We start from the raw sequence: 12777 nt of genomic DNA on the forward strand, positions 1-12777 counted from the left end.
AATGAACATCACATTTTTCATACCCTTAAGATTAATGTTAACAATAGGTGAATCAATACAGTTTTAACAGTTACGATGACATTGTTTACTTCAATACTTGAGGTCGATAATGCTTCCTGTGAATTGTATACATACAATGGGATACACCTCTGAATGCTCAAAGGCTGGGACATTTCCCTAAACTTACACAATGGTGCAAATTCCTTAAACCCATATTTGATGTAGGGCTATGAACACAACTCCATTGCCTTAATTACAGAAGATGTATATACAAGCATCTCATGCTCACCATTTTGCAAACCATATCTATCTGTGGGCTAATTTAGCTTCAATTTACTGCTTGCAATTTACTATAAGAACTAGAAGCTCATTGCCAGCTTCCTGTACTTCCTGAAGGCTGATTCTTGTTTGAATTAGAATCTGCTATATTCACATAACTACAGAATACATAGAATATAGAAATCTACAGCACATTACAGGCCCTTCAGCCCACAATGCTGTGCTGACCATGTAACCAACTCTAGAAACTGCCTAGAATTGTCCTAGCACATAGCCCTCTATTTTTCTAAGCTCCACGTCTTAAAAGAGCCTATTGTATCCACTTCCACCACCATCGCAGCAGTGCATTCCACGCACCCACTACTCTCTGTGTGAAAAACTTAACCCTGACATCTCCTCTGTACCTACATCCAAGCACCTTAAAACTATGCCCCCTCGTGTCAGCCATTTCAGTCCTGGGAAAAAGCCTCTGGCTATCCACACAGTCAATGCCTCTCATCACCGTATACACCTCAGAAGTGACCTGATAGAGGTCACCTCCATCGCTCCAAGGAGAAAAAACCAAGTTCACTCAACCCATTGCTCTCCAAACTAGGCAGCACCCTTGTAAATCTCCTCTGTACTCTTTCTAAAGTATGCGCATCCTTCCAGTACTGAGGTGACCAGAACTGAGCACAGTACTCCAAGTGGGGTCTGACCAAGGTCTTATATATTTGTAACATTACTTCATCTCTGGAACTCAGTCCCATGGTTGATGAATGTCAAGACACCACATGCCTTCTTAACAACACTGTCAACCTGCACAGCAGCTTTGGGTGTCCTATGAAGATCTCTCTGATCCTCCCCACCGCCAAAAGTCTTACCATTAATACTATATTCTGTCTTCAAATTTGACCTACCAAAATGAACCACTTCTCACTACTCCCTAACATATACCATTGGGGGTACTTAAAAGGTAGTGGAATCTTACCCCCACAACTCTCCCCATGGTAATACAACCTTAAGAAACCTTACAATGCTTAGACAAGTTGAATATGCGGCAATTTTTAATACAGATGTGATCCACTTTCATGTATCTGCAGTTCTTCAAACAATAGGCAGAATGAGATGTACAGAGTTTGATTTTTTTAAATTAAAATCAATCTGTTGTGTCAAAGGAGTCCCAGATTATTCTGAAAAGTGAAGTAAATATTGTGCTATTGATTTACAGGCTGTATTTCGTGGAACATCAAAAAATTGATGTCAGCTTGTCACATCTGATTGGAGGAAGCAGTGTTACTGAGGGGTTGATGTAAAAACTGTTGTAAAATGGCCAACGAGACTGAAAGGAAGTTGTGTTTTATCAAAGGATGAGAAAGTGGAGCATATTTTGTCTAAGTTAATGTTGAACTGTAAATTCATGGAATTCTAAAGATAGAACACAGAAACAGGCCGTTCATCCCTCTGTGTCCATATCAAACATCAAACGTTCATTTATACTCACCCCATACTCATCCCACTTTTTATTCTCATCACCTCTGATTATCTCTGTCCTGATTTGACCTCTCACCTGTCCTGGGGATGCAGTTACAGTGTGCGCCTCTGTACGTTTGTGTTTCTGCCTGTATGTTTGCTTGTGTCTCTCTATACAGGAAATAGAAGATGAAACATAGAACAGTACACCACTTTACAGGCCTTTCGGCCCACAAAGTTGTGCTGACATTTTAAGCTGCTTCGAGATCGATCCCTTTCCTCCTCCAAATTCCTCCATTTTTCTCTCATCCATGTGTCCATTTCATAAATGTCCCTAATGTATCTACCTCTAATACAGCCTGGGCAGTGTGTTCCATGCATTTTACCACTCTCTATATAAAAGTGCTACCTCTAACATCCCCCCTCCACTCAGTTCTCCAATTAGCTATTGCCACCTTGGGAAGAAGGTGCTGGTACTGGTATACCTCAAAGTTCCAAGTACATTTATTATCAAAATATGTACACATTATACATCCTTGAGATTTGTCTCCTTACAGGCAGCCACAAGACAAGAAACCCCCCCCGGAAAAAAAAATATTAAAAAAGACCAACAAGCACCTAGTGTGCATTGAGAGAGAGAGAGAAAAAACAAATCATGCAAACAATAAAAGTAAGCGAACAGCATTTAGAATGAAAGTGAGTCGTCAAACATGAAGCCAGGAGCAGTCGGAACAGGAGACAGCCTGAGCCTCACTGCAGTGAAGAATAGAGTAAACATCGTGGAGCAGTGAGCAAAACTGACCCGACCCTCGCTTCTGGACCTAACACCCTCTCTCTTCAATCTATCTGGTCCAGCTTTGAAATCATCCAATTATCGTGTCATTCCTTGAACTAGGTCTTGGACTTTGTCACCACGTTACACCCTGTACCCCACCTTTCCAAATCGGCCCAGTGCTTATGCTTAACTTGATCAAACTTTGCTCTCAGTGTAGGTGGATGGGCCTCGAATCTGCCTCTCCTCCTTTTCTCCAATTTTGCTCTGCTCCGCTCACTCTGACTGCCTTGAATATGCCTCAACTGTGCTCCGACTTCATCTCAAACATGTCTTACCTTGCACCCGCATGCTTTGACCCTTCATTCTTTGCTGTGATCGTTTACCACAGAAAAAGGGTTTTTAATGAATAGTTCAGCTGTATTTCTTATTTTTGTTAACCACCAATAAGTTGTCGTTTGCCCTCAGCGGTGGCATCTTCAACCGGATTCGCTATGTGTTTGTGTGCTTCTGCCCGTAAATGTGAGTGTGTCTGTGTGTCCTGTATGTGGGTTTGTGCAGGTGTCTTTGTATGCATCTGTGTATGAATGTATGCATGTGTGTGTTTGTGTCTGCATTATGTTTATGTGTATGTGCATTTACTGTTTTTGTGTGCATGTGTATGCATGCGTGCGCCTTTGTGATTGTGTGTGTGTGTGTGTGTGTGTGTGTGTGTGTGCGTGTTAGCGGGTGGCATGTGAGGTCTGGAGTTGAAGGCAACTGAACCCCCAAGTTACCACTTCCACTAGGTCAGGCTATAGAGATTCTGTATCACTACCCCAGAGTTCTGAGCCACTCCATAAGAATAGCTCCTGCCAATCCATTCTTGTTGTAGCCCTACTAGCACAACAGTCAAAGGCGAGAGGTGTGGGGCATGCTTCCTAACCCACACCCACCTCTGAAATTACCTTCTCCCCAAGACCATGGTGAAGCCTAGTGGAGAATGATCCTGTGTCTCCTGCTGATGGGTTACCTTCAGGCTGCGTCAGGTGCACGTATCAATAAACCATCCGACTGTAGGTCAGCTCATGCAAAGCCACACCAGTCTGCTTCGACATTTCCGTTAATATTGTATTTGTTCTTGATCTACAGTTGATCTGTCATCCCCAGGCAGTTCAGTAGTGGAGCAACACAGTGACACAGCAGGTAGTGCTGCTACTTCACAGCTCTAGTGACCTAGGTTCAATCCTAACCTGGCTGTGACTTTGCACGTTCTTCCTCTGACACCCAGGGTTTCCATGGGGTGCTTAGGTATCCTCCCTCATCCCACAGTGTGTGGGTTGGTGGGTGAATTGCTGGCTGTAAATTGATCCTACGGTGAAGGTGAAGGACTATTCAATATGGGGAGAACAGTTTAGTTTAGGTGAGGGGCAAAGGCAACCAAAATGGAACTGATGAGTGTGAGAGAGGGAGTAAGTTCCAGGGTTACAGAAGATCAGAGCAGAAGAATGGGACTGGTAGACCTGCTCTGCTGGGAGCAAGCATGAATCCAATGGGCTGATTGGCCTCCTATGTGATATTTGTAATGTGTATAAATGACCAGGATGGAAATGTAGATGGGTGAGTTAGTAGGTTTGTAGATGATACAAAGATTGGTGGTGTTTTGGATGGCATAGATGACTGACAAGGAATACAATGAGATATACAGAAGATCAGTTGCAGATGAGGGCAGTGAAATAGTAGATGGAGTTTAAACCAGCCAAATATGAAGAGCTGTACCTTGGTGGGTCAAATGTGAAGAGACAGTTTGGGTTGCTCGGAGTCTGGTCTAAATTCTAACTTCATTGATAGGACTCTCGTATCAGCTACCATCTCACACGCCTCCCCTTCTTCCCACTTTTTATTCTGGCCTCTGCCCCCATCCTTTCCCGTCCCGATAGGGATCTCTGCCCAAAACGTCGAGTGCTCGTTGAGTCCTCTATAGAAGTTGCCTGACCTGCTGAGTTCCTCCAGTATTCTGTGTATGTTCCTCAAGACTTCCAGTATCTGTAGGATCTCTTGTGACTGCCCTCATATCGATCAAGTTTCGTTGTGGCTCATGGCCTGCCATTGGTCAAAACGCAGAATATCAGCAGCTTGGCTAAAGTAATTTGGTGGGATTGGTTTCAGCCAATGAAAATACATGAGGTTAAACTTTTATGAGGGACTACAACCTAACTCCACATCCAGACTGCTCCAGCACAGGTGAAATGCTGGAATAGTGCTTTAGTTCAGGAGATATAGAAACTTTGGGGGAAAGGTGCAGTGTTACATCAACTGCAAGGGCAACCTTGAAGGAAACACGATATGACAGTGAATGTGAAAGGAGAAACTTTGCCAAGGCAAAGTTTAACTCAAACAAATGAAGCAATGCTCTCTATTCACCGAGCCAGAGCACCTTCATTACTTACCATTTTCATTAGATTCTTGCATTCTTGAACCTTGATTCGCCATTCTTATTAACAAGGGAACATGCAGAGACATTAGTAACAAAACAGGTTCGTAGGGTTGTAAAGAGAGCTTTTGGCATATTGTACTTTATAAATCAAAGTATTGAGTACAGGAATTGAGGTCTCATGTTGAGGTCGTGTAATACATTGGTGAGATCTAATTTGGAGTATGGTGTGCAGTTCTGGTCACCTACAGGAAAGTTACCGATGAGGTTGAAAGAGGGCAGGGATGTTGCCAGGACTCAAGGGCTTGAGTGGTATGGAGAGAATGAACAGATTTGGACTTTATTCCCTGGAGCGTAGGAGAATGAAGGATGATTTGATAGAGGTTTACAAAATTATGAAGGATATAGATAGGGTAAATGCAAACACGTTTTTTTTTCCACTGTGGTTGGGTGAGACTACAACTAAAGGTTATGGATTAGGAGTGAAAGGCAAAATGTTTAAGGGATGAGGAGGAACTTCTTCACTCAGAGGGTGATGAGAGTGTGGAACGAGCTACCAGCAGAATCGGTGGACGTGGGTTTGATATCAACATTTAGGAGAAATCTGGGAAGTACATGGATGGAAGGGATATATATAGGTCCATTGTCCAGATGCAAGTTGATGGGACTAAGCAGAATAATAGTTCGGCATGGACTTAGCCAGCTGGTGGTGTAGTGGCATCTGCACTGGACTTCAAGGAAAGTGGTCCAAGGTTCGAATCCAGCCTGGTCCTTGCATGCTTTCCATCCATGCTCAGTTGAGCATTGAACTAGCAAAGCTGCCTCATAAAAAAAGCAGTCCAAGGCCAAAGAAGCAGTAAGGCTGCCATCGGATCCACCACAAAGTGTGAAGAGCAACAACAAGAATGAACTAAATGGGCCAAAGGGCCTGTTTCTGTCCTGTAATATTCTATGACTATATGACTCTATTTGGAATCGACATGTGTGCAGAACTGCCAGGGCATGCATTATTGCTCGAAAGACCAGTGTCGCCCTTTATAGCTGCAGCTGAGTGTAGTTAAATAATACACTTCTAAAAATGAAGACTACGGTTAAGTACTATCTAATTCTGTAATAGTTTATGTAAGGACTCAGGAGAGAACTTGACATTAAATAATCAGCCTCATTACATTGAAAAGTCCCTGACAAGCTCCAGTGCTGAAAGGAAGTGATTGGAAACAATTTAAAAATAAGTAGCAGAATCTTTGGGAAGATTAAATTATTTTATAAATAGGATAGCCTACAAAATACCCAAAAGTTACTGCCATTTTACTTAGAATAGATTCTCTCATATAATTGCAATGCAAGATCTCATATTAATAAATACTAATTTAATAAAGGGCATTTAACTTCAATCAAATAAAAACCATTTGTGTAAACCTCCCGCAAATGATTTTCTGTGAAAGATATTTAGAGTGAGGTAATTTCATCTTGCCCTTGCTGTTTCAATAAAAATCTCCTACATAAAGCCTTTTATATGTCAGTATCAAAGCCGATATGCTTTAAAAATAGTTTGTTTATTTAGTTGCCGTTTCTAGCTTTCATATTGTTTAATTTCTTCATTATATTCTTAATGTCTCTCAGTTACTTGAGATGAAAGCCACATGCAGTTACAAGATGACTAGAAAAGATAAAGACCGTAAAAGCCTATCCCATTAAAACTTGGAGACTTCTGCTGTTGATTAACTTAGTCAAAACAAATTACAAGTATATTCAGACAGAAACTTTATGCCTTTCTGTTCCATTCAGCCTTTCAATTTGTCCTATATACCAAAGTGGTATCTGAAGCATTATTTCGCCTATGATATAATATGCCCTGGGAGAGAAATTACCAGAGAAGGGCTGGGATGCCGGGTGTATCACTGGACTGGAGCCAGAATCAAAGGAGTTTCTGAAAAGAAAATGGGTTTATTGACACAGTAAGAAGACAGTTGGGTAGAGGATTTCAATCATGAACCCTGCTGATCGCAATAGGGTTTTTTTTGTCCCTCAAGAAAAGGGTATTTTCTGTTTGTGGTAAACGACTTGGACGAATACATGGATGAGTGGGTTAGTAGGTTGACATAGTGTTATGATGAGCCAAAATAACGAATGTCTATTGGTCAGCTGACAACCAATCCCAGGCTGAGTTTCACTGATTGGTCACTGTTCTGATCAAAGTCTCGAGTGTTCTTGGGTAAAAAATTTAAATAGTTGTGCTTTGAAATGTACTGTTGAGTTTTGAGATTCTTGTGGTTGAGTGGTTTTACTGAATAGAAGTTTATTTCGAGTTCCGGCTTTTTCATATGCACATTCCCTCACCCTGCTATTCTCTGCCAACTGGATTCTGAAGCCCTGGTAGAGATCTTTGCTAATATTATGCATTTCACTTTCATGCTAAGCCTGTGCGTAAAGTGGAGAAAATAACTCAACAGGCCGTGACATCAAAAAAGTGGCCATGTCCTCAGCACAGCCTCATGGTGTGAAGGCTGGAAACTCGTACAAGTTGTTCTGGGACCTGCACCAAAGATGGTAACTGAAAGTAGGGTGGACACTAGTTTGAAAACAAGGAGGAAGAGGAATGCCACACCTAAATTTGCCAGAAGAGCAGACCCTGACCCTAGACTCGAAGTTTCTAGAAAGTGGGGTCCCAGGAGCTCTGAGCTCCGTACAGCAAATCAGCCGTTGGGGATGACCAGATAAAGGAAGAAGGGTAAAATAAGTTGCAAGTGCCAAGTGATGTAAGAGAGATCCTTGACCTCCAGCTTGAGGGAACTCGGAAAGGTTCAGAAAAAAAGACAAATTTGGAGAGTAGCAAACAGACTACAGGAGGCCATACCTTCTTCAGATGTATATACTCTGGGCCATGCTAGTCAGTCTGGAGCCAGGCACAATGGATATTGTCCAGTCGGGACCCTTCAGCTCTTTTATCCTGACAACTTTGTTTTGGTCCAGAGTGAGGTGGGCAACAACTGGGCCAAAGACCACTACGCGGAGAATGCTGAGCTGATGGACTCCATCATGGATGTGGTACAGAAGGAGTTGGAGAGTTTCAACTGCCTCCAGGGATTCCAGCCTGGGCAGGGGCATGGGCATGGGCTTGGGCACCGTCTCCTCATCAGCAAGATCTGCAAGGAATGCCCCGATCATATCACGAACACCTTCAGCGTGGTGCCTTCACCCCAAAGTCTCAGACACAGTGGTGGAGCCCTACTACCACCAGCTGTTGGAGAACACGGACAAAGCCATCTGCTTTGACAACAAGGCCCTCTACAATATCTGCTTCTGCACTCTCATGCTCCGTACCCCTTTCTATGGGGACCTCAACCACCTGATCTTGACAGCCACGAGCAGCGTCACCACCTGCTTCTACGTCCCCAGCTAGCTCAAAGCTGAACTGTGCAAGCTGGTGGTCAAATTGGTCTCCTTCCTCCATTTCCATTTCTTCATGTTGGGATTTGCCCTCCCTGACCGACTGGGACAGCCGGCAGACCTGCACCCTGACAGTGCTTAAGCTGACCCAGCAGAAGTTTGACGCCAAGAACGTGAGCCCCGCACGGCCGCTACCTGACTTTGGCGGTCATCCTCTGAGGCTGCACGTCCATGAGGAAGGTCGACGAGCAGATGCTCAAACAAGAGCAGAAGCTTCTTTGCAGACTGGATCCCCCACAATTTCAAAATAGCTGTCTGCGATTTCCTGCCCTGGGGCCTCAAGATGTCCACCATCTTCATATGCAACTCCAGCATCAAATGTATGCTCATTTTTTGGCATAATCAGTCAGTATCCAGCATTCCTCCCAGCAATGCACTGGTTGAGGGCGCCACTCAATGCCCTGTTCAATAAGGATACGACATGGAAATGGTCCAAACAATGCCAAGAGGCTTCTAATCAGGTGCAGAATATGCTGTCATCTGACCTTCTCTTGATGCATTTCAGCCCAGAGTTCCCAATTGCTGTCACAACAGATGAGTCCAACTACTGGGTGGGAGTTGTCATATCCCATATCTTCCCTGATGCCATGCATGCAGCTGGATCACTGATTGCAGTAGAAATGAACTACTAACAAATTGAGAAGGAAGACTTGGGAATCATCTTTGCTGTGAAGAAATTCCACAAGATCCTTAATGGCAGATGCTTCATTCTCCTTACTGATCACAAGTCACCATTGTTCATCTTTGGTTCCAAGAAAGGCATTCTGGTGTATATAGCTGTCTACAAAAGTGGGCGATAATGTTATTAGCCTATGATTTTGAAATCAAGTACATATCAACCCAGGCACTTGCTCTCTCCAGACTTACTGATCAACAGGTTAATGAAGACGTAGTTGTGGCTGCAATTTCAGTTCACTGCATAGTCTACTGCATTGTATCTGATGCTGTTGAAGGTCTTCAGGTTACTGTCAACAAGAACAGAGCAGAAATGACTACAGATTGGCTTCCTCAGTGTATCTCCAGACACCTCAGTGACAGATGACCAATCAGATTGAGGAAGATGTCTACCCATGCCATACTTTTCTCTCAAATGTGGACTCCTGCTTAATGTTTGGAGCCAAAATAGTGACTCCATGAATATTTCAACCAATTTCCACTGTGGTCAGCTTTACTTCAATTGAATGAAAACCCTGCACAGGCCTGGCATAAATGAAGATACCACACATGCATGCATACAGTGTACCTAGTGCTCTATGGCAACAAAGAATGCAGGTAGAGCCAATCCACAACCACGGCCTCAGGCTATCAAACCTTGGAGCTGCGTACAAATTGATTCACTGGCCCACTTGACGTGTTCCCACTTTGTCTTGGTTGATGTCTATTCCAGGTGGCCAGAAATATTATCTATGAAGTCAACAACGACAGAGGCTACCATTCAGCAGCTACTGCAGATCTTCAGCTGCTAGGGGATGCCAGAAACACTTGCTTCTGATAACGGCACCCAATTCAGTTCAAAGCAGTTTGCTGCATTCTTCCAGAACATGGAATTATCCACATCTGCTCACCCCTGTATCATCCACAGTCCAGTGGCCAAGCAGAGAAGTTTGTGGATATCTTTAAACAACTGTTTCTGAAATCAAGGGGGGAAGGAGTGTCAGCTGAGCCTCTCAACACATTTATACCGTCATATCAAATTATGCCGCATCCAGGCCTCAAGGGGAAGTCCCCAACTGAAGTGTTTTTGGGAAGAAAACTGCACACGGTGTTGGATGCAATGCTGCCACAGCGTCCAACATCTGTAACAGCAGGTGGTCAGGTGCACAAAGACAACCGCACAGACCTTGGTCGATGGGTGATGTCTTTCAAGCCCAGAGCTGCAGTGTGAACCAGACAATATCACAATGGGCAAGACCCCTGGGTACCAGGTCAGAATGTCTATGAATGGGGGATGTTCTCCACAAAGTATCATAGGCAGATATCGCTGGTGTCACCACATCAACTAGTTGCAGCCACTCGCTCCTGAATGCACAGCAAGTTTATTGGTCAGATCAGCAGACGCAGAGGTGTACTTTCATTTCCTCCTGAAAGGGTTCGATTTACCCTGACCAAGTCAACCACAAGCTTCATCACAGCCACAGACAACTTTGTGACGAGAAAGTGACAGCCTGCAACCACTAATAAAGGCTGATCACCAGCGTAAGACCATAAGACCATAAGAGCATAAGACAAAGGAGCAGAAGTCGGCCATTCGGCCCATCGAGTCTGCTCCGCCATTTTATCATGAGCTGATCCATTCTCCCATTTAGACCCACTCCCCCGCCTTCTCACCATAACCTTTGATGCCCTGGCTACTCAGATACCTATCAATCTCTGCCTTAAATACACCCAATGACTTGACCTCCACTGCTGCCCATGGCAACAAATTCCATAGATTCACCACCCTCTGACTAAAAAAATGTCTTCGCATTTCTGTTCTGAATGGGCGCCCTTCAGCCCTTAAGAACAGAAATGCGAAGACATTTTTTTAGTCAGAGGGTGATGAGTCTATGGAATTTGTTGCCATGGGCAGCAGTGGAGGCCAAGTCATTGGGTGTATTGGGTGTAAGCCAGTGATCCAATCAAATTCAACCCTTGGCTCAAATCCTACAGCTAATCACCTTCAAGAGGGACGTGTTACAGCGAGCCAAAACAACCAAAATTTGCCAGCGTATCAAGCAGATAAATGGCAAATGTTCTGTTCTCTTTGATGAATCAACAAGCCTCAGCATTAAGACTGCCCTAATAGTTTATTTAATGGTCATCTGACTTTCACTCACTGGTCGTTGTTTCTATTAATATCTCAAGTGTTCTTGGGCAAACCACATAAGTAGATGTGCTTTGGAATCTATTCTTGAATTTTGCGGTTATTGGAGTTGCATGGTTTTACTGAATAACGGTTTATTTTGAGTTCCAGCTTTGTTCTATCTCCTGGCTTTGAGTCTCATCAGTAAATATAGGCAAAGGGAACACAACAAAAAGGTTGCCAAAAAATACAGTGAGATATAGATCAGCTGCAGATATGGGCAGAGAAATTGCAGATGGACTTTAATCCAGCCAAGTGTGAGGAGTTACACTTTGGGAGGTCAAAGGTAAAGGGACAATACAAACAGGACTGCTGACAACAGGACCCTTCGCAATAGCTCCGTGAAAATGGCTGCACAAGTTGGTAGTGTAATAAAGTTATGGTATGCTTACCATTATTCAAGAATCAGGAAGTTATGACGTAGCTTTATACTCATACTTATACTTATACATCAGCAATATACTCATACTTATACTTATACGTCAGCAATACTCTTTTCCAAAAATGCTGCCTGGCCTGCTGGGTTGCTCCAGTATTTTGTGTGTGTTGCGTGGATTCCAGCATCTGCAGATTTTCTCATGTTTGGGCTTTATAAAACTCTGATTCATCCACTCTTGAAGTATTGTGCACAATTCTGGTCACCCAGTTACGGGAAGGATATCGAGGATTTGGAAGAGGGTGCAGAAGAGGTTTATCAGGGTGCTGCCTGGACGAGACAACATGCACAATAAGAAGACGTTGAACAACTTGTTTTCTCTGGACTGCCAGAGGCTGCAGAGAAACCTGATAAATGTTTCTAACATCTATCAGGCATAGATAGGGTAAATAGACAAGAGAAAATCTGCAGATGCTAGAAATTCCAGCAACACACACAAAATGCTGGAGGAACTCAGCAGGCCAGGCAGCATCTATGGAAAAGAGTACAGTCGATGTTTTGGGCTGAAACCCTTTGGCAGGACTGGAGAAAAAAGTTGAGGAGTAGATTTCAAAGGTGGAGGGAGGGGAGAGAGGAACACAAGGTGATAGGTGAAACCGGGAGGAGGAAGGATGAAATAAAGAGCTGGGAGGTTGAGTGGTGGAAGAGACAGAAGGCCATGAAAGAAAGTAAAGGGGAGAGGAGCATCAGAGGGCAAGGAGATAAGGTGAGAGAGGGGAAAAGGGGCGGAAAATGGTGAAGCAGGGTGGGCATTACCAGAAGTTAGAGAAATCAATATTCATGCCATCGGGTTGGAGGCTACCCAAACAAAATATAAGGTGTTGTTCCTCCAACCTAAGTGTGGCCTTTTGTCTGATTGCTCCTGAAATATCTAATACTTGAGGGCATACATTTAAGGTAAGGAGGTCAAGTTCAAAGAAGACGTGCAAGGCAAGTTTATTTACACAGAGAATGGTGGGTGCCTGGAACACATGTCCAGGAGCAATGGTGGAGGCAGATACAATAGAGGTGTTTAATAGACTCTCTTAGATAGGGACATGGACATACAGAGGATGGAGGGAAATGAATGCTGTGCAGGCAAAAGGGATTAGACATCCTTATCTTAATTAGTTTGGCATAACATTGTGGGCTGA

The 12777-nt window shown here is 43.7% G+C and overlaps 1 pseudogene; it reads left to right on the top strand.

Moving 5' to 3' along the window:
• Nucleotides 1-7803: 7803 nt before the first annotated feature.
• On the top strand, nt 7804-8778 carry LOC134360096 (tubulin beta chain-like; annotated as a pseudogene).
• Nucleotides 8779-12777: the final 3999 nt, after the last annotated feature.

The sequence above is a fragment of the Mobula hypostoma genome, chromosome 21, assembly GCF_963921235.1.
Source record: "Mobula hypostoma chromosome 21, sMobHyp1.1, whole genome shotgun sequence".
Lineage (NCBI taxonomy): Eukaryota > Metazoa > Chordata > Chondrichthyes > Myliobatiformes > Myliobatidae > Mobula > Mobula hypostoma.